Source organism: Hyperolius riggenbachi, chromosome 11 (genome assembly GCF_040937935.1).
Source record: "Hyperolius riggenbachi isolate aHypRig1 chromosome 11, aHypRig1.pri, whole genome shotgun sequence".
NCBI lineage: Eukaryota > Metazoa > Chordata > Amphibia > Anura > Hyperoliidae > Hyperolius > Hyperolius riggenbachi.
In genome coordinates, this window is record NC_090656.1 from 230,002,416 (window position 1) to 230,026,515 (window position 24,100).

Sequence of the window (24,100 nt, forward strand, 5' to 3'; positions counted from 1 at the left end):
AGAGGGGGCTGCATATTGAATGGGAGGGGCGATGCTTGGAGTCGGGAATCGGGAGTGGCTGGTTTAGCCGCCAAAGTCGTAGAGAGTGCGCCCCTGGTGTTTCATGGCGTACACCACATCCATGGCGGTGACAGTCTTCCTCTTGGTGTGCTCAGTGTAGTTGGCGGCATCACGGGTGACATTCTAAAGGAAAACCTTCAGCACTCCGCGGGTCTCCTCATAGATGAGGACGGAGATGTGCTTGACACCCCCTCTGCGGGCCAGGCGGCGGGTGGCGGGATTAGTGATGCCCTGGATGTTGTCCCGAAGAACCTTCCTGTGCCGATTGTGTATCCCTTCCTTTACCGCCCTTTCCTGTGCCGAACATAATGCTTCTTCTCTGCTGGAGATACACAACATACATGGCCTAGTGACACTAAAACTATAAATCCGGCCTTGCTTGCTCTTCAATCTCTCCAGGATGGAGACGCCCTTGAGGTTGCATCGTTGGTTGAGATGTCTCCCTCGTGGGGCATACTCCTCAGAAAACACCTCACAGTCCTTCTGTGGTGAGGGAAGAGGGAAATGCACTACAGATGAAGAAAGCAGAGAACATTTCTGCAAAGCGTTAGGTAAACCCGGTGGATTTTGTGGCCTGTTCTCTTGCCCCTGACGCGGTGCTCTTGCTTTGGTCTACTTTCACCCCGTCTTTGAAGCCTCCACCCTGCCTGATCCGTCACAGCAGTCTGAATCTGCGGGGAGCCGGCTGACGAGGCAGCAGCAGTGACTGTGAATCCAGTCCCCAGCATGCCCATAAATCAAACCAAGTGCTTCTCTAACCCTCCTAATTAACCTCTCCCTCCACCGGCTAAGAGGTGCGACAGGCCCTTGCCATGGATTAGGCTTCTATGAATTTATGAGGTTGAGCAAAAATGAAAAAAAGCCTTCCAGGCCTTGTAGTTCTGCCTCAGTCCAGCCTAGAAACTATATTATTATAATTCATCATCAGTCAGTTTAGTGAACTTTGCTTAATTCGGAGACATTCTATGCTTTCGGATAAGGCCGAGATGCAGTGGCCACAGCTGCCAACTATTCCTGAGGGACAGTCCCTCTTTGGGAACTCAATCCCCCCAGTCCCTATTTCTTCCTTATTTCTCCCTCTTTCAGGACTTTGTCCCTCTTTCTATGCAAATATATGTATTTCTTTACTGACAAATGTGTTTAAACCACTTAAGGACCGGGGCTGTTCTGTCTGATCTGCGCTGCACGGGCTCTCCAGCCTGCCGCGCAAATCGTGTGCAAGGCAGGGCGATCAGACTTCCCCCCTTTTTTCCCCACTAGGGGGATGACCTGCTGGGGGGGTCTGATCGCCGCCGCTCCGTGTGGCCAAGCGGGGGGCTCCTTAAAGCCCCCCTCCGCAGCGTTTTCTGCGCTCCCTTCCTCTCCCGCCCTCTCCCTTTCCCTATAGGCTGCGCAGGCCTAGTATAGGCTTCAGCTTATCAAATGACGGCGAAGCCCGGCCAATCAGAGGCCGGGGATCGCCGATCTGCCTTACCGCGCTGCTGCGCAGCAGCGCCGTATTGATGTAAACAGTGGGGATTTCTTCCCCCCGCGTGTTTACATTTCGCCTGCGAGCCGCGATCGGCGGCTCGCAGACTGTTCACGGAGACACCCTCCGTGAACTGACATGGAACGGCCACTCGAAAGAGCAGCTGTTTCCATGGAAACACCACTTCGACCTGCCGACGCCTATCGGCATTAGGCGGTCGTTTGGCTTTACCATCTTTTAAATTGATATGTTTCTTATTTTCAAATATTATTATGAAGGAAAATGAACCAGGATAGAAAGGACCAGTGTGGTTTGATTTATAAAACAACATATTATTGTTTTGAAATCTTTATGACTAGGGGTGTGCTAGGGGTGTGGCTTAAGTGTCCCTCTTTCTCATTTCAAAAAGTTTGGAGGTATGGCAGTGGCGTTACTAAGGAGGTCCGGTGATTCTGGGTCTTCGGGACAGCTTTAAGCAGGGCCGGTTCTCTCATGAAGCAAGGTGAAACATTTATTTACAGCTGCCCTAAGCTCCACCCCTCAACTCAGGCCACACCTCATATTAAGTAGGTATCCCACTTTCCCTGACTAGGTAGCCAGATTTTCCCCTGTGTTTGTAACCCTAGGTAGTAGATGTGCCCCCCCCCCCACATATAGGGAGCCAGATGTTCCCTCACCCCATTATTAAGCAGCCCCCAATAGGTAGGGGACATTTGGGTAGTGGAGCTGCCTCTTCTACATAAGGCGCCTGTAGGCACGAGCCTACAGTGCCTTATGGTAAATCCAGCCTGGTCAGGCGCAGAGATTTCAGGGGCAGCATTTTTGTACTGGTTGTACCTTCCTGAGGAGGAATGGAGTGGCTGAGGTGAGCAGTTTGCTTGTCACAGACTCACAGGCAGACAGTGTGCTATTGTGTTGAGCTGCAGCATGTCATGTGAGAACATTAAATGATGCAGAGTAAATTGGTGGGTGCTGTGCGATCATTCCAATTCGGGGGTCTAGAACTGGCCCTGGCTTCGAGGGACAAGGCACCGCAGGTAAATTTCTTTTACAAGAAAGCTGCCGGATTTTGCATTTGGGCTGGAGTTCCGCTTTAAGGATTATCTCTATTCATTAGACATATAGAGGTGATCATTACCAGCATAGCACCCATGGAAGGCTAATAAGATGGATAAAGGAGGGTGTAGTGGTCCAGGGACCCCAGTGCAGTCGTAACCTCTGCATCCCCTATTGCTACGCCACTGCCGAGATGTACAATTTCTCCTAAATGTTCTCACATTGAGCCGATGGATTGGCGCTATGTGCCTGGAGGTGTGATATAATGTAAGTCATGATCGCCAAGTAACGCAGGGCAAAGGTCACACAACTGACCCACTCACATCGGCACATTGGTTGCACGTTTTGTCGGTTTATATGGTAATAATAATGTGAGCGAAGCTGCAGACTGCTGGACACCGCACACACCACATAAACACGGTGACAAGGTACCATGCTTTGTGACACACCTGACACACCATACACTATAAGAAAATAAAGAAATAAACATTAGATTCAATATGAACATGGAATGTATACTATGGCACGTTCAGTTGATATTATGGTAAAAATAAATTAATCTATAGCTCAGAATTGGTGGTTCTTAACCAGCTTGAACCACTGCAGCAAGTTTACCATCAGTACAGGCACAGAGTGACAGCTTATACTGTACATACTGGAGACAGTAGAGATCAGCACACACTGCAGCTAGTTTACTATCAGTACTGGTACAAATAACAGCATATACTGTGCATACTGGAGGTAGCAGAGATCAGCACACACTGTAGCTAGTTTACTAGCAGTATAGCCACAGAGTAACAGCTTATACTGTACATACTGGAGGAAGCAGAGATCAGCACACACTGTAGCTAGTTTACTACCAGTATAGCCACAGAGTAACAGCATATACTGTGCATACTGGAGGTAGCAGAGATCAGCACACACTGTAGCTAGTTTACTACCAGTATAGCCACAGAGTAACAGCTTATACTGTACATAGTGGAGGAAGCAGAGATCAGCATACACTGTAGCTAGTTTACTATCAGTACAGGTACAGAGTAACCGCTTATACTGTACATACTGGAGGCAGCAGAGATCAGCACACCCTGCAGCTAGTTTACTATCAGTACAGGTACAGAGTAACAGCTTAAACTGTACATACTGGAGGCAGCAGCGATCAGCACACACTGCAGCTAGTTTACTATCAGTACAGGTACAGAGTAACAGCTTATACTTTACATACTGGAGGCAGCAGAGATCAGCACATGCTGCAGCTAGTTTACTATCAGTACAGGTACAGAGTAACAGCTTATACTGTACATACTGGAGGCAGCAGTGATCAGCACACACTGCAGCTACATTACTATCAGTACAAGCACAGAGTAACAGCTTATACTGTACATACTGGAGGAAGCAGAGATCAGCATACACTGCAACTAGTTTACTATCAGTACAGTCACAGAGTAACAGCTTATACTGTACACACTGAAGGTAGCAGAGACCAGCACACCTTGCAGCTAGTTTACTATCAGTACAGGTACAGAGTAACAGCTTATACTGTACATACTGGAGGAAGCAGAGATCAGCATACACTGCAACTAGTTTACTATCAGTACAGTCACAGAGTAACAGCTTATACTGTACACACTGAAGGTAGCAGAGACCAGCACACACTGCAGCTAGTTTACTATCAGTACAGGTACAGAGTAACAGCTTATACTGTACATACTGGAGGAAGCAGAGATCAGCATACACTGCAACTAGTTTACTATCAGTACAGTCACAGAGTAACAGCTTATACTGTACACACTGAAGGTAGCAGAGACCAGCACACACTGCAGCTAGTTTACTATCAGTACAGGCACAGAGTAACAACTTATACTGTATATACTGGAGGCAGCAGTAAATCAGCACACACTGCAGCTAGTTTACTATCAGTACAGGCACAGAGTAACAGCTTATACTGTACATACTGGAGGAAGCAGAGATCAGCATACACTGCAACTAGTTTACTATCAGTACAGTCACAGAGTAACAGCTTATACTGTACAAACTGAAGGTAGCAATGATCAACAAACACTGCAGCTAGCTTACAGAACAGCCAGGGGCAATTATTTTGTCACTCCAGGCAAGACGTCTTATGTCCTGTCCACCCCCCCCCCCCTCCTTCCCCCGAGAAAACAAAAACACCATACACTAGAGAATATAAAACATGTGCCGTACAATCATGGATTTTAATCACCTACATTGTCCCCCCCCCCCCCCCCCCCCCAAAAAACAAAATAAATAAATCTGAAGCTGGAGCCTCCACTGGTTAAAGTCTGGCAGTACAACTTACATTGGCCCTGTGCTCTTGCACAGGACAGAAGGAAGAAAACATAGAGGAATGCCCCCTGTATGTATTTAGAGAGTTTAGCCTGTCTAATTCACCTCCATCTGTGATTAATCACATCTGTAATTTGATTGCTCAGCTGCGTCAGCTCAGGAACCTCCTTTGCCAGAGCAGAGCTGCTAATGTGTAAACACAGGATGTTAACCCTATGTCTGCTTCCATGAAAGCAGGAAGCAGACACACTGCACATTTGTTGCAGGATTTATATCAGTTGTAGCAAAGAAATGTTTTTTTTTAAAGGTTATTATGCTGTTGCTTAACTTTAACAGCACAGATGGAGTTCTGAGTTCAGGTCCACTTTAAAGTGAAGTTTGACTGTGTTTAGAATTTTAAACCATTCAGTTCAGCTCATTATTGTCTTGCTGATAATGGGGGGAAACAGTCCTTTTTTTATGCATAGAAAGTTAGTCACACCGTAGCCTTCCTAACAGGTACCTGCAGATAGAAGTTTAAGAATTCACCATCAGCTATACTGGTCCAGGTGTTGTAAATGTGTAACAATGGCTACTGCATTGTGCGCCTTATTCCTTCTGCAGCAAGGTGGGAGTATTTTTTTCGATCATCATAGGAACAGTGATCCAACCAGAGTACACAAGAGTACTGCTGCCATGGTTATCAAGCGTTAGAAAAAAATGACTAACTCTAGAATAATTCAGGCTATTTTACCTGCAAAAGTGATATACGACCAGCGAAACTCATTGTAGTACATCACCTGAGGAAGTGATGTACTACCAGCGAAACTCATTGTAGTACATCACCTGAGGAAGTGATGTACGACCAGCGAAACTCATTGTAGTACATCACCTGAGGAAGTGAGGTATGACCAGAAAAACTCATTGTAGTACATCACCTGAGGAAGTGAGGTACGACCAGCGAAACTCATCGTAATACATTGCATGAGGAAGTGAGGTACGACCAGCGAAACTCATTGTAGTACATCACCTGACCTGAGAAAGTGAGGTATGACCAGCAGAACTCATTGTAATACATAGATACAATAATTATCTAAGACAACACAGTATAATATGTAGCACACTGTTTATTATGTTATGCCCGCTGGGCACAGGTTTTCTCTGTATTTGAATAATTTTGATGAGCTCCGTGCAACTATTCTTATCAGTAATCCTGAAAAGATCTCAAAAAAATTTCTTGACCCACTAATTAGTTTTACATGGGAGGCAAAGTAGGGCTAGGAAATCACTGAAGAATTAATATAGCTAGAGATGGACAAAGAGAGGCTGTCATTCCATCTTCTACACTAATACTTACGCATTAGTAGATAGATAGTGTACTGGTTAAGGGTTCTGCCTCTGACACAGGGTTCGAATCTCAGCTCTTTCTGTTCAGTAAGCCAGCACTTATCTCAGTAAGGAGACCATGGGCAAGACTGCCTTACATTGCTACTAGTGGCTGCACCTCTGGTGCTTTAAGTTCACCAGGAGAAAAGCTCAATATAAATGTTATTTGTCTTGTCTGTGTCTAGATCGTCCACCTTGAATTTGGGCCATTCAAATGCCCTTCTTGCCGATTTTGATTGGTCCTATACCAGGCTGCATCCAATTTGCATTGAATTTGCTTGAAATTATTAGCATCTCCTTGACGACCCTTAGCTATTGGTTACAAATCTAAGATGCTAGATGCCATGGTTTGCTAACTACGGCCTGGTGCACACCAAAAACCGCTAGCAGATCCGCAAAATGCTAGCAGATTTAGAAACGCTTTTTCTTATTTTTCTGTAGCGTTTCAGCTAGCGTTTTGCGGTTTTGTGAAGCGTTTTTGGTGTAGTAGATTTCATGTATTTTTACAGTAAAGTTGTTACTGAACAGCTACTGTAACAAAAACGCCTGCAAAACCGCTCTGAACTGCCGTTTTTCAGAGCGGTTTGCATTTTTCCTATACTTAACATTGAGGCAGAAACGCATCCGAAATGCCAAAAATGCCTCACCCCGGCATTTTTCGTTTCTGCAAAACGCCTCCCGCTCTGGTGTGAACCACCCCATTGAGATACATTGACCAAGCGGATCCGCAGCCGCAAGCGGACCTGAAAACGCTGAAAAAGCCGCTCGGTGTGCACCAGCCCTACAAGTTCATTTTCTGGGTGGGGCTAGCTGGCATCTTCAGAGGAATTTTTTGCTTATCACTAGTGAGGAGCAAAAATTCTATCAAGATGGGAAAGAAAACTGTGACAGCTAAAGACAGTAGCTGCTAATCAGTTGTCAAGCAGTGCATTGATTAATTATTGATTTAATTAATCAGCAGCTAGAGGTGTTGAGGCTATTGTTTGGAGATTATTTTAATTTTTTTTTACAACTTTTCCTCCATAAGAGATCTTCTAAAATAAATGTTTACCCTGTATCATAATTCAACCCTGCTTTCAATAAATCAATAGGTGAAAATTAAAATGTAATACTTATTGGCTGCTCCATGGCGAGTCAGGCATGTGTCGGTGCAGACACTCTTGTATAAAACAAAATGTTTAAAGTAAATCATTTGCAAAATTGTAATCCACTGGCAATTACCTGACTTGCAATTGAATTAGGGAATTGTATTGTGATGGCATAAGAAGGCCTCAGGATTTTTCTTTGTTGCTTCAGAATTTAACTATATATTAGGGAAAAAAATTGCTTTTTTATTATTAGCCAGAAATATAACCATCACCAGATCTCTCTTTGGCAATCCAGAGCTCTGAAGAACAGACAAAGTTTCCAAGTCACCCAGCCAGTCTGGGCCGAATCATAGTATTCCCTCAAATACTGCAAGTCTTATCCAATTTTTTGTATTTTTTTTTTTTTTTTACTAGGTAGATCAGCTTGCCAAATGCAAATGTAAAATGTGTATGAATTCTGAAACGTAAATATATGTTACAGAACTAAAAAAAAGGATTGAAAGAAATGAATAAAGAAGAGAATAAAGAGAATAAAACATCCCACTACAAATAATATACTTAATATACAAAAAGTTACATTTATTTAATTTTAGAAACCGTGTAATTAATATGAACTTTTTATTTTTGTAAAAACACCGAGTAAAATGGGTTTATTTCAAAGAGTAACAATAAACTAGAATATTAATAATGTTAATTAATAATATAATACAAATAATAATAATAGAACGCTATTTCTGAAATCCTTCCTTAGAAATGTCTCTCGTGCTGTAAAGTACAATTTTTAATTGATTTATAAGTCATTAATTGCAAGTGGATTACAATATGAAATGATTTCTTTTAAGATGTTTGCGCTTTAGTACTACCATACGGCTGGAACCCACAGGAGCGCTTTTGGCAGCGTTTTGGCAGCGCTGCGATACGCTAGCAGTTTGCCAAAACGCTGGGCTAATGTTAATGGATGGGGCAACTTCCACAGGAGCGTTTGCGTTTCCCAGAAACGCAAACGCAGGACCTGCAGCATTTTGGGAGCGTTAGCGCTTCAATGTAAAGTATTGAAACGCTAGCGGAAACGCTCAGCAAAACCTAAACTGAGCGGTTTTGCTAGCGTTTTGCGGTTCAGCACACTCTAACAAAATGAAAAATAATTCACAGGGCCAATCAGGATAAAAACGCAAAACGCAAAACGCTAGGCACTCGCTGGGGAAAAAAATACAATGTTGCAAAACACGACCAAAAACGCGCATGAATCTGCTTGCAAACCGCTCAGACAAAACGCTAGCGGTTGCGTTTTGCGTTTGCGGTTTTCAGTGGGTTCCAGGCCATAGAGTTGCCTGGACCAATTCTATTGAGGACTTGCAGAAATCTGGAGGCAGGACAACATTATTCTATCATAACTTTTACCAAGGAAAATTAGGTTTGTGGTTGTAAGTGCAAGTGTTCCATATGCGTGTTATTCACCAAAACATTTTGTTGAATAATTATTGTTTATTAATATTATTAAGAAAGCAAAGTATAATTTTGATGAAGTAATAAACATACCCCTCCCCCCCCCTCTACCCCAGCCACCAAGGCCTTAAAAAGTAAAAGAAAAACAATTTTATTTTATTTTATTTTATTTTTGTAGTATGGCCTTTAATTAAGCCTGTTTTCATTCATTTAACTTTGTGCTTTTTTGTGTTATTGTTTTTTTTTCTTCTTTACAGTGAAATATCCGTTAAGGCTCCTGAAACTGGCCGTTTTTACACATTTTCCATATTCTGCAGGGTTATAACTCATTATGGCAGGATTCGTGCGACATTTCATACGCCAGAATTTTACAATGCGTCTTACATTTTTAAAACGTGTTAGTGGGAATCGCCAAGCCGCGTTCACAGCGATAGTTTTCCATCATTACTTCTCATTAAATTACGTAACTTAAGAGCAAAAGAAAAAAAAAATGGCCACAAGCATTTAAAAAACAGGAACACAACAACCCTGGAAAAAGGATTAAGGGGAAAAGTGGCCAGCAATAAATGTTAGAAATGTACAGGAGTTTAATTAGAATCCAAACTCTATATTACGCAAACACGATTTCAGAAACAAATGATAATGATAAATGTATACACACGATAGTGCCGCTAAATAACAAGCGTAAGGCCTTCGGACACACTTGAGCGCTATTTTGAGCCATTTTGGATTTTTGAGAATTGCCAGAGCTTATAAAAACACTTTGCTTATGAAAGTGTATGAAGGTGAGCACGCTAGAGCGATTGGGATTTTGAAAATCGCAAATGCAGGACATGCAGTATTTTGTGAGCGTTTGGGCTCCAATGCTAGTATATGAGTTACCTGGAAAACGCAGCTTACAACGCTACCATGCAGACACAAAGCGCAAGCTAGCTTACGATTTTTAGTGCATCCCAGGCCTATTAGTGACCGTCTATAAAAGCAGAAATCATTCAGAGGCCATTGCATAACAGAGGAGAATAATAATAATACTCATAACATCAGTCATGTGACGCAGGTCGCAATATGCGCGGTAGATTATTTAGTATCAAGGTGCGTTCACACTAAGTGCATTGTTGCTGGATAGGAACGCACTGGCGGTGCTATTCTATTGGCACATTCGCATCCGTTTATTGTAACGGGCCACTTTATCCAGATGTACCCTCTACGCTGCCTTTGTGGATAACCTGTGCGGTAACGAGTGCGTTACATAGCAATTCTTCATGCTAGGAAAGATAATCTGCATGTAATAATATGCAGGGTCTGTGCTGCGTTATCCGCATGGTTTAGCACAGGCGTTAGACAGCGCACAAAGCGTGAACCTAAGCCTGAAGCTCCTCCTTCTAATAAAACCTTAACAATAAGTGGGAATGGAGCCAAACACCTGTTCTCTTCCTATATCAGCCAACTGTTCTCTTCCTATATCAGCCAACCCAGGTGACTGTTTGTATAATGGTGATACAAATATACAGTAAATGCAAGACAGCAAGATATCTAGATATTGCAATATATAATAAATATAACAATACAAGGGATTACATAATGTAGATTGATACATAGATAGATAGACAGATGGACAGGCAGACGGACAGAGAGACAGACAGGCAGACAGGCAGACAGGCAGACAGACAGACAGACAGACAGACAGACAGACAGGCAGACAGGCAGACAGGCAGACAGGCAGACAGGCAGACAGGCAGACAGACAGACAGACAGACAGACAGACAGACAGACAGACAGATAGATAGATAGATAGATAGATAGATAGATAGATAGACAAAAGACAGACAGATTGACAGAGGGATGGATGGATGTAGAGAGAGAGAGAGAGAGAGAGAGAGAGAGAGAGAGAGAGAGAGATTAATGGATAGATAGATGCATAGACAGAGGGATAGATAGATAGATAGATAGATAGATAGTCAGATAGATAGTCAGATAGATAGTCAGATAGATAGTCAGATAGATAGATAGATAGTCAGATGGATATATAGATAGTCAGATAGATAGATAGTCAGATAGATAGATAGTCAGATAGATAGATAGATAGATAGATAGATAGATAGATAGTCAGATGGATAGATAGATAGTCAGATAGATAGATAGTCAGATAGATAGATAGACAGACGGATAGTTATGCTTGGAAGGATCCGTCACAGAACACCCCCCATCCGTGTAGCAGTGATGAAACATGTGTGTGAGCCAGGATGGAATTAGGAGGATTCTGCTGAGTCTGGACCAGTCCCAGCACGGCCTCCGGCAATATCTCCCCCCCCATCCACATGGAACAATTCGCCCTACCTTAGTCAGAGAGAGGAGGACAAGTGGCCAAGTCTGCTCGTCACGCTGCTCTGACCTGTGCTGCCTGCTCGGGGCCCTCACCTAAACTTGGGGGATTTGTGAAGAGGAACAGCTTGGAGCAATTGGCATAAAGCAGATCCAAATGCGGGAGATCAGGTTTCCGTGCTGGGGAAAGGCCGGGATGCAGGACGGCGGATGGGTGTCCGCAGAGGGGACCCTTCCCTACTAACTCATTTACATTTGGCTAACACAAAAACTTTCCATCTTTGCTTGTTTAACCGTCTTTATAAGCCAGAGAGTGGAGAGGGGATCGGGGTGCGTCACCAGCCAGAGGCTTACCAGGAGCGGCGCCGCCAATGCAAATGTCGTGAGCGATCAGTCAGCCCTAAAGCTGGCCATACACCGTACAATCTTAATTGCGCAATCTTATACAGCCCTAGCATATGTGCTCAGTGTAAAGTTATGTAGCCACGTCGCAATTTTCCCAACGACTGTGTATTGTGGAATTCTCTCCGTGATCAGCACACAAGGCGTGCGCTGACACTGCGGAAATCCTCCACAAGCATGTAATTTGCGGGAACCCAGCAAAAGGTGCAATGCACCTGTAGAGGGAAATTCCTGTCGGCAGATGGAGCTGTGGAGTGCAGAGGAACAGCTCCTCTGCCCTGCCACAGACGGCAGACAGGAATTGTACGAAGGGAAGAAACGCAGGGCAAGATAGCCCTGAAAGAGAGAGATCAAAGTGACAGAGTGTGTCCACTAATCTAGTCGCCACCCTGTGATGATGAACACACAACCATGAAGATCAGGTGAGAAGGCAATCACAAGAGATGGCGATTGCTAACAGCGACACAAGACAGAATAAGCCCAGAGGAGGAATGTATGTGTGTGCACCAAACTAGTCGCCACCCTGCGACAGTGGACACACAACAGAGGAAACCGAGCGAGAATGCAATCGCCTGAGAAGCGATTGCGAATGAGATTGAGCAAAAGGACAGATTGTATGTGTGTGCACCAAACTAGTCGCCAACCCGCGACGGTGCACATACAACAGCAGATATGAAATAGGAACGCAATCGCGAGAGAGGCAATTGCCAGAGGTGACACAAGGCTACAGCAAGGCAGAGCCCGAGAGTAGCAAAGGCACAGCAAATAATACAATGAGAAGATAATGAAAATAACAAACGCTAACTAAACGCGAACACCGCACTCATTCGCAACAGTGCACGCGTTTATGCGCGGTCTCCGCGTGTTAAGCACAACAGAGACAAGCACGCCTAACTAACCACCGACAGACAAACATGAAACAGAGGACGCGAGCGCTTGCTTAACGGTTACCTCACCGAGCCTCCAACAAGCGTTCATAGCAGACAAGTCAGATACACGAAAACAGGAATAAGTGAGAGATACGATCCACTGCTCTTTCCGCCAGAGCGAGTGCGATCCAAGTATAGAAACTGAGGGAGCTGGATCCACTGCTCTTTCCGCCAGAGCAAGTGCGATCCAAGTATAGAAAGAGAGATGGAGATCAGACGGATCCACAGCACTAGCGCAAGGCGAGTGCAATCCAGGCAAGACAGATCAGATGAGATAGCTGATAGCAACCGCTGCTCCAGCTATACTCCAAGAACAAAGATCAGAACGACTTCCTGTCGACCACCGCTGGGACAGGACAATCGCAACAGACAACCAAAACAGAACAGATATGCAATCCTAACTGCACTAGGGAATCTGCCTAGTGCAGTCCCAGGAATTACTCTGAGCTAATCTTTAAACAAAGAGCAAGGCTGACACTACCGAAGTGTTTCACAGGACTAACCCTCATGACCAGCCCAGGTCTGTAATATCACATGGTATATATAGAGCAAGCCTACAAAGGATGTGGCTAGGCAATCTGCATGACAAACACATGCAAATTCCTCAGCAGCAAGCTGCAAAACTGACAAAAGGTCTCTCTTCCAGAGACCTGCAGAATGCAGACCGGAACTGTGGTCAAAAAACTGCCTGCCTGCGCAGGCAGCCGAGCGGATCCTCACAGACTGACGACTTTTTGAGGGCTGAGCGGTCATTTCAGCGATATTGCAATGTGGGTACAGTCACATGACCACGCAAACGTCGCTTAGTGTCGCTCCGCAATAACGACCATCGTGGCGGATCGCTGAGCTCCTCGACGACTCCCGCACAAAGTATTGCGATCGCTTGAAGTCTCGTTAGCTCCCGACGTGTAGCATCACGTGACGTCGTGCATACCCACCGGCAGGAAGAAGCGTCGCTTGATGGCCGTCGTCAAATGAACGTCGCAGGACCCGTCGGGCGGAGAGTATGAGGCTTAAGAGATAAGGTATGCTTTGCAGAGATTGCAGAAGTATGACATCACGCTACAGGCAGGTGGTAAGACTGGGTACGTATTGCAGAACCACTGATATGGTGGGCCACCAGGATAAGCCGATATGAGTAGGGATGGACAGAAATGCCCATATACCATTCCGTGGAAATTCCAATTTCCAACACTGCCAATTTCCATTTTTACGATTTCCGATTTTCCCGACTTCCGAGGAGTATTTTATTGCTCATTTTTTGGCATCAGAGAATGCAAAAAATTAAAAATCAGTCTTGATTGATTGATTGATCTAAAATTACAGCAGTGATACGATTTTTGCAGAAAAAAAAAAATCAGCATTCTCTGATTGGTCCAATGTTTCCAAGTTCTGTGATTGGTCTAAAATTACCAAGTTGCGATAAATCAGATGTCCGCAGAATTCCAACTTCCATTTTCCAATTTCCGACCAGAAATGCCGATTTCTGATCGGAAATGTGGACATTTCAATTCCTATGATTCTCTTAAGTGTGACCCTACCTTAGGCTCCTTTCCCCCAGGATTAAAATCCTCTTAAAAGCGAAGCTCGCCACGTGCATTTCACAAGATGCTCCCAATACTTCTGCCCATTTGGGTCCCAGGATGCTGGAAACACTGGTATACCAATCCTGAGGCCCCAACAGAGGCATCTCAGGCTCCCATTGGTTGCAATTGACCAATGGGAATTGTCCCTCCCCAGGGAGGGTTCTCATTGGTTCACTGAGTAGTGAGGGACGATTTACTCCCCCTGGGGAAGGACCACGGCCGGATTTGCACTTTTTACCGCCCAAGGCCCACTATCACCAGCTGCCCCCGGACTGACAGCATCCTAAACTTTCCCCCCAACACAGCAGGGATTAGATTGTAGGCTCCTCTGAGGACAGTTAGTGAAGTGATAACAGGGATACAGTTGCAAGCCCCTTGGCAAGCGGAACATTCAGTGAGTGACAGGCAGCTCAGAGATCACTGTAAGTGCTTGTTCCCTGCCCCTTCATCCCCCGAGTGCCAGATCCGGCTGTTGGTAGCCGCCCACCGCTATGTGAAAACTCTGTAGCAGAAAAAATGTTCATCAGGCTAACTGCTACTGCTGCCCACAGCCGCCCCTTGCTTTCCTGGTGCCCTAGGCCATGCCTTTGCGGCCTTGCCTGAAATCCAGCCATGGGAAAGACGATTCCCGTTGGTTTATTGCAACCAATGGGAGCCTGAGATGCCTATGTTGGGGCCTCAGGATCAATATACCAGCGTTTCCAGCCTGCCAGGACCAGAGATGGATTAAGATGTACTGGGACCATAGGGCCCTAGGCAAGGTAGTCAATTTGGGGCCCTCTTGTGTTTCTTTGGTTAGCTGAAATGGAGAGAGGTCAAAGAAGGTGGCAGGTTGGCCCCTTGACTCCCACAAGGCCCCAAGCACCTGCCTAGGTTGCCTGGTAGATAATCCTCCTGGACATGAATGGACAATGGCAGCGACGTCTGAGGACGTGAGTGGATGGCGTGGAATGTGGCGAGCGGGTAGCAAACCGCACAGATCGGAAAAACGGATAAAAAACTGATGCACGATGTACAAAACTGATCGATTTCAACAGAAAATGGACCAGCGTTATCCCGGAAAGATGACAGCTATACTGGATGTTCCAAAATAAATACATTTGCCGTCTTATTATCTGCTATAATAAACAATGGGGTTTCAATTTAAAAAAATCTGCAATTTCACATCATTTCTGTGGGTTCTGCAAAGCTGACAGCTCAGTAAACAATTAATAACAAAATGCTTAATAAAGCTGCAGAATTTTCATATTACCGGTATTTAGGAACAGTTTGAACTCCGCTCAGATGGTACGCTGGATTTTGCTGCTGGAGGAGTGAGACAACCTCGGCACAATATGTTACAGGAAGCAGAGATAGCCTTTCCTCTGCTTCTCATCTCTGCCATGTTTAACATACCTAAAGAAATTTGTTTCACTATTACATGTTGCCATCAGTCCAAAATCTCTGACCTACTTACATACACACGTCCATCAAATCCAACCATTGGACAAACCAGTAAAAAAAGTAAAAAACAAAACAAACAAGGAAAAACCTAATCCTGAACCCTGTAAAATGTAAGGCAAAGGAAGGAGAAAAATCCTTGGCAACCTCTGGCCAATTTGCTTTAAAGCAGAATTGTCAGCCATAAAAATCAAATTCCATTTACCCACTGCTCTGTGTTTATTATGCAGCCTACAACCTGACCCTGCATTGCAAACATTCCAATATAATCATAAATGTTTCTGCTGTAATAAATCTTATCTCAGCCAGCCTGGCTCTTTTCTGGTACACTGCCAGGGAGAGGGAAGCTTGTTATCTCCCCTTCCCACATTCCTGCGCTTCACTGATTGGCTGAGGGCAGTTCAGTGTGCCACGAGGCTGAGAAGGAAAATACCCATCACCCCTCTGCAGAAGCTGCTGAAATACGATCTATGCTGTGCTCTCGAGTGTTTACAAAGCAAGCTAGATTCTAGGAGGAAAAAAAACAGAGTAAGGGAGGAAATTACTTTAGGATTGGCTTCAGTTCAAATGCCTGGAACAGTTTTTTCTTTATTTCCTATGTAAAATTCACTAAAATTAAAATGTGGGCAGTACAAATACATATATTACATATGTTATACAAGTATTTATCTACTGGGATAGTATGGCTGTCCCTAGACTCACTACTGCTTTAAACCTCGAATGTTTTATGGATTTAAAGGACCACTACAGCAAAAAAAGTAAGCAGCTAAAATCTGACATAACCAACAGTTTTTGGACTAGTCCATATCCTCATGGGGGATTCTCAGGGTTTTCTTTTTTTTCAAAAGCATTTCCTGAATTGCAGTTTATCCTTTAAAATGCCGGCCAGCCTCCCTACTCACTGGCACACTATTTTGGCAGTTAGACTTAGCAACTGCCAATCAGGAAATGCTATTGAAAACAAAGAAAACCCTGAGAATCCCCTATGAGGAGATGGACTAGTACAAAACCTGTTGGTTCTGTCAGATTTTAACTGCTTAAAGGGGCACGACAGCGAAAAACTGTAACATTTAAAATATGTGCAAACATATAGAAATAAGAAGTACTTTTTTCCAGAGTAAAATGAGCCATAAATTACTTTTCTCCTATGTTGCTGTCACTTACCATAGGTAGTAGAAATCTGACAGAAGTGACAGGTTTTGGACTAGTCCATCTCTTCATAGGGGATTCTCAGCAAGGCTTTTATTCTTTATAAAGATATTCCCCAAAAAGGATTTAAACAATGATGCTGGCCAGCCTCCCTGCTCCCTACACAGTTTTTTGGCAGTTGGACAGAGCAACTGCCATTCACCAAGTGCTTTTGAAAATAAATATAACCCTGAGAATCCCCTATGAAGAGATGGACTAGTCCAAAACCTGTCACTTCTGTCAGATTTCTACAACCTACTGTAAGTGACAGCAACATAGGAGAAAAGTAATTTATGGCTCATTTTACTCTGGAAAAAATGTACTTCTTATTTGTATATGTTTGCACATATTTAACATTTTACAGTTTTTTGCTGTAGTGCCCCTTTAATTTTTACTCTGTAGTGGTGCTTTTATTTTTTTAATTGTTTTTAAGTTATTTTAAATGAGTTCTGCATGCAAAAGTTTTATTCTTTTGTTAAAAATTTTACTGAAAAAAGGCTGATTCAGGTGTTCACATATCCATATCAACGTCCTGACGCCTGCTCACTTTCACCTACCAGTCACAATGAAGACATGCTTCCTGTTGGGCTATAAGTCAGCAGGAGGTGTGGCTTCAGTTGGCAGAACAATCACTCCTACTTATGTGACAAAAGTGGGAGTGGCTCAGACTGACTGGGAAAGAGCAGCCAGCGGTACAATTTTTTTTTTGCCATTACCATCCAGCCAATCTAATCCTAATGATTTAATCTGGCGAGATCAATGGTCCAACAAGGCCACCTGATCGATCCTTTTGATCGGTTTCTGGCTGAAATCAGTGAAAACGATCAATCAGCTGTACTGGAAAATCTCGATTTCAGGGACTCAATCGGGTGTGCAGCGGTAACAGAGTTCCATTTCCTAACAACTGATTGATCCGCAAGACCATCAGTCAATCGGCAAGTGTCATCCCCCTCCCTCCCGGCCTTCCCAGGCCCATGGTGAGTGTTGCATACTCACCTGTCAAGCTGGCGCACCTCTTGGCCTCCTACTGTGTACCGCATCTTTCTCCATATCCCATGACATCGCCAGATGTACTGATGTCACTACATGCAATCGTACCAATCGGTACTGCTGCCCCCAGCCCAATTAAAGAAGACTGCGGTGGGGGGCGTTACATGGGGGGGCTGGCAGGCGGAGGTGCTGGGACAGTTCTCAATAGATTCCATGCTGAAATCTATAGGCAATAGATCCTTCTCTTATCAGATTCGACCAGAAGGGCATCTGTCTGATGGTCGATCTGGTGGCAGATTGAGAGATGTATGGTCACCTTAAGTCTCTGAGAAGGAAATAAAATGGTGCAGCTGGTAATTTCATTTTCATTTTTCGAAAACAGCAATATTTAACAAACATTATTCATGCATAAGTAATAAAAAAAACAAAAAAAAAACGTTCAATCAATTGTATGTAAAACTCAACTATGACTTTCAAAGGGGAAAATCTCTACTGATCCCACAAGATAATTATATAAATCCTTCAAGTTTCTTTGGATAACCTTATAAGCGAACGACCTATGGCGTGCCAGCTCTGCCCTATTTGGCCACACCCCCACTGGCCACACCCCCACTGGTTATGTTCCTCCTGGCCACATTCATACCAACTCCCCCCTGGGACACCTTTTGCTCCTGGAGAAACATGATGGGGCAGAAAATGTTTCCTGATCCCACAAGATAATTATATAAATCCTTCAAGTTTCTTTGGATAACCTTATAAGCGAACGACCTATGGCGTGCCAGCTCTGCCCCATTTGGCCACACCCCCACTAGCCACACCCCCACATATTCCTCCTGGGGCAGAAATATGACTGAATCTATCCTTGGGCCATTATTATTATTTGTGTATTTTAAGAAATTCAAAATTGTCTTTCTTCCTTGATCCTCAAATTATTTGTATCAAGCTTTTAAAAACATCTAAATTGTAACTACAGAATTTGACAGTTTAGGCAAAATTCTTATTTCTTAGCAATAATGATTCCAAATCCACTAATGGTTCTATAGGTAGTAAAAGCAGATCAGAACTAAATTGTATCAATTAAAATTTCTGACTTTTACTAAATTCCCAGGCTTGACTTTTCAAAATGATACCTTAAAGGGATACTGTAGGGGGGTCGGGGGGAAATGAGTTGAACTTACCCGGGGCTTCTAATGGTCCCCCACAGACATCCTGTGCCCGCGCAGCCACTCACCGATGCTCCGGCCCCGCCTCCGGTTCACTTCTGGAATTTCAGACTTTAAAGTCTGAAAACCACTGTGCCTGCGTTGCCATGTCCTCGCTCCCGCTGATGTCACCAGGTGCAGGCCCAGTATGTCTGAAATTCCAGAAGTGAACCGGAGGCGGGGCCAGAGCATCGATAAGTTCAACTCATTTTCCCCCGACCCCCTACAGTATCCCTTTAAAGCGGACCCAAACCAAACATTTTTTTAATTCAAAATATTTAGTTGCACCACTCTGACACATACAAAGATAAATAAACACTCCTTCAAACCTATGATCATTTCAGTGCATGCTTTTCACCCTTCTCTTTTCATAGTTAGGATTATACTGGGGGCATCCATTAGCAATTCCTCCATTGCCAGACACCATCTACTCCACCAGTTTGCCGGAAAATTCCGGCAATTTGAAAGGAAGGGAGGGGTTCCTCCAATAAATGTAAAATATATTATATTTGTCATCATGCAGCTGAAAAAAGGTTGCTATTTATTATTATAATTTAGAAAATAGATTTTATTTCTGAAATCTTGTATTTTTAATTTGGGTCCACTTTAAGTAAAAATATTTGTTTTATTTCATCCCAATAATTATTGATGTACAAATTATCTATGTGTTAATAAGAAATCTAATACGCTGGATAGAAATTTTTTTTCCTGAAAGGAGATTTTAAGGGGCTTTGATAATTTCCAATATCTTGCACTTATTTCATGGGTATTTAATCATCTTCCTGTTTGAAATTAATTCTGCGCCACTTTAAGGATCATGAGTGTGAAATGGACCCTTTTCCCCTCCTCAGGCCACGAAAAATTAATTTTAGGCCCCATGAAATTGCCCCCTGTTCCTGCATGAAATCACTTAGCGCCACTGATGTCTCACCAATTCCGTTCCTTGCAGCATGGATGCCAGACACAATTAGATCATAAAGATCAGGATTCTGGGTAACGTTCACTCAGTGGGCCTTCTTTTCACGTCTCAAAAGAAAATATTCACATAAGTTAATTTATTATTTGTATTATCAATATTTTAATTAGTGTCTAGACAGAAATACTGTACATGACTTGACAGGTGTTTATAATTACAGCTCGCATGAAAATGTACTGCAAACTGTATGCAAATTAAGGCCCCGTTCACACTTGCGGTTTTGTCAAAACCGCACCGGATGTCCGGACCGCACCGTATCCGGACCGGACCTGATCCGTACGGTTCCTATACGGATCCGGTCCGGATCCGGTCCGTTTGCATCTGGTTTCCGTGCGGTGTGAACACGGTTGCGGTCCGGATCCGGTTTCTTAAGGAGATAACAACCTGTAAATACCTGGGGTCTGGGAGGTCAGCAGAAGGGTCTGGGGTCATTGTTGGAGACAGGTGGACGTGTGGAGACCATCCGTGGATACAGAGACTGCAGTTGGGACCATGGATCCAGGCATTTTTCGTATACCTGGGAATTCTCTGTTGTTCGCCTCCTCGTTATCAGACTTATATCAGACATGTTGCTGCCTAGAGCTCCAGCATGAAATCGCTGCTGCCCCACTCTGTGAACTCCATGTGGTCCCCATCCAAAATGCATAGGAAGTGGGGTAGAACGTCCGGTTTTTGTAGCCAGTGTGTTGTGCGCTCTCCGGTTCTCATTACTTTGTATTGGCCGGATGGTGCAGTCCGGCTCCGCCCCGGATACGGCTGCCGGAGGAGCCGGACCAAAAAATAGCGCATGTTGGAACGGACGCCAGAGTCCGGATCCGGTCCGGATCCGGTCCGGCTCCGGTCCGGCAGAACGGACGCATGTGAACGGACGCATAGGCTTTCATTGCTATTGCCGTGCGTCCGTTCCGTCCGTTCTGCAAGCGGTCCGGCTCCGGCACGGCGATTCCGGACGGCCACCGCTAATGTGAACCGGGCCTAAGACTGGGCCAATTAAATTCACTTCCTGATGATTTTGATTGGGCCAGCTCCAAGCTGGAGTTAAAATGATCAGCGTCATATTAATCAACTGTCAAATATATTAACTATGAATCTTGCTGTATCATCATTATTATTATTATTATGTACCTTATGTAACACTTCACAGCAGGACTTAAAGCTGGCAATACATTGTGCATTTTTTAATTTTTCTAGAATGTTTCAATAAAACAATATTTTTGATAGACTGTATTATTTGATAAAGCAGATCAATCCACCATACACCATCCTTTTTTTTTTTTTTTTTTTTTTTTTTTTAGCTCAATCAGAATTTTTCATCATAACCAATACCTAAGTATCAAAAATTCAAGAAAATGTTTTATTTTTTTTTCCTTTTAGAATTTTTAAATAAAACAATGTTTTTGATGGATTGTATTGTTAACAATGTCAAACTCATCCATCATAATCTACTGTATTTTTTTTTTTCTAACACTCAATCCAAATTTTTCACCACAGCCCAAAAATTTGAAATGTATTTTTTCTCAATTGAAAACAAAAATTACAGGCATTTTTTTTTTTAAATAAAGGTATGAGGGGACTTAAATGTTTTGAATCACGTATGGCCATCTTACACAGATTAATTCTCAATTTGGGAGGTGGGGGGCAGTAAACCGATTCATATACGTCTTTGTTTTGAGAAGTAACCAGTTAAGATGGAAAAAATCAACACACAGGAAGAGCATGCAGACTCCATACAGAACCCTGGCAAAGGCACGGACCAGAGATTTGAGGCCAGGCAAACCACTTAGCCACCAACTACCTATGATTATTATTATGATGGATCTACTATGTATAGGACCAGTATCTTCCATGGGGTTTTCCAATATTCTACAGTATCTATCTTCCAGCAGCCCATGAATAATATATATCTCAGTCTTACCTGGGCACCCCAGCGGCATATGTTCTACTCCTCAAAGCAGGAACGGGAAGGGTGAGGTTAGGAATATTTTTGGAGGAGGCACGTTATGTTGGGTTTGTCAGTGGAAGTTTACGCTGGTTGTACATGACAGATGTCTGCTTCTGATGTTCTGCTTAAAGTACAATAGATATTTCCTTAGATTGCTGGAGAGAGTTCAGTCTAATCAAACTCAGATGCAGGAGGAAAACATTATTTGTTGGGAAAACAATTGTCAATCTGAGTTGTGGTTTAACGGACAGACATGTTGACCACCCAGATATCCGTTCCTCGTTTCATGATCTGCTTTCATATATTTTCCTATATCTTCTTCAGCTTCAACATTTTCAAATCACCCCCATTATTGATCTGGATATTGGCCACACCCATCAAAAGGAAATCACGCCCCCAAAAATCCTCTTTAAGGGCCTTTCAGAATGTGGAGGAAAATCTTAAATCTGTGAAAACATGAAGAATGGAGGCGTCCAATAAAACATACATCTAGTCATATATGTTACTGGCTTTTTCTTCAGGAGAGGTAAGCCTACATTGACTCTCCTTCTTAAGTGTTTTTAAAGAACTTTATACTGTATATATCTTGGTTCCGGTTCCCTGGAGTTTTCTACATTCCTTCTCTAAATTCATGCAGTTGGTTTTCCTTTTTTAGGGTTCAAAGCTGGAAAATTGCAGCTCATATACTGAGTCTGGAGAACATCAGAAAGCACAAATGTCCCACCAAAGCTGGACTGGATGTTCAAAATAAAAAAGACCTTTCTACTAGGTGGTAAAGGACTTCAGCCCTGCGTGGGGTGTATGGCACACACAGGCCTGATAAAAAAAGCTGAAATCTTTTAGGAAGTAGAAGATAAGTAGGTACTCGTACACGTTGTGAGGTTCCAGACAGTTTAGTACTGCAAAGGAGATAGTTAGATGTTTGGTTGGGGGTTGTAGAAAATTGGTTCTTAGCAGCACTTTTATATTATTAGTGTGTAGTTACAGTAGTTGTATTGGAACTGGAAACCACTTATTGTCTTCATTGCTTTGTACTACTTGTGGGCCTTCTTCTAAATGACTAATGATGATCCTGATCTGCTGATTAGGATTATGTGAAATTTCCTGTAAAATTTGCAATTACAGCCACCCGTAATTACGATTTATACGTTCAGTTGATTTCCCAGTAATCCATTCGTAATTTTGCGGAATTTCATGCCAAGTGTAGTGGTCAATAGCAAAACACCCATACATAGTATCGTCACCAATATTGCTATGCATATTAGGGAGAATGGTGGGTACAAGTAACAAAAAATGTTCTCAAAAAGACCTCGTAGGTTGTGAGAAAATTGATTTTACATTTCAAAGAAGGAAAATGTTTTTTTTTTAAACTCAGTAAAATGGCATTTTGCAGTTAAAAAACATTTTCTTTTAAATTTTATTATACATTTTCTCAAAAACTATAAAGTTTTTTTGGATTTGTTTTTTAATCTTTGCTATTGACCACTAAATTTATCACAAAATTGCATAATTGCAAAATGATTCCTAATTATTATTACTAACAAAATGAATTACAATTGTTTCCAAAATTTTACATGATGATTTTGCATAATGCATGGGGCAGCATGGTGTTGTAGTGGGTAGCACATTTGCCTTGCAGCGTTGGGTTCCCGATTTGAATCCCAGCCAGGGTTCTACCCTTTTCTGTGAGGGTCTCCTCTCCAGTTTCCTCCCACATCCCAAAAACGTACAGATAAATTAATTGGCTTTTCCCTAAATTGGCCCGAGACTATGATGGACATATAACTACGGTAAGGATTACAGTGTGAGCTCCTCTTAGGACATTCAGTGACATGACTGTGTACTCTGTAAAGCGCTGCAGAAAATGTTAAGACTTTATAAATACTAAATAAATAATAATAATTGTGAATTGGGTCGCAAAATTACAATTATGCAAAGTTTGTGCTAAATTTGTGCTAATCACTATAAAGGACCAATTATAGCATTTTATTCCCAGTACTGAGCAGCATTGCTGCTTGTCTGCATAGCACAGAACCGAATTACTGTACTTTTAATAGTTCATCATAATCACTGTTTTCTACTGAGCGGTTTACACAGATTGCAAGATTTACAATTGCTGCACATTAGACCAGGCACTGAGCAGCACCACTGCTTGTCTGCAGAGCAAAGTCTATAACTACTTTAAACTGTTCATCATCCTAATTAATAATAATAGCTTTATGCTTTGGGACATATTATTCAGTACAAGTTAGTTTTACTATCAGTGCTAGCTCTAGCCATGAAGCTACAGGAATCATATGATTCAGATGGTAAAATCTAGGGGGTGTGACACTTCT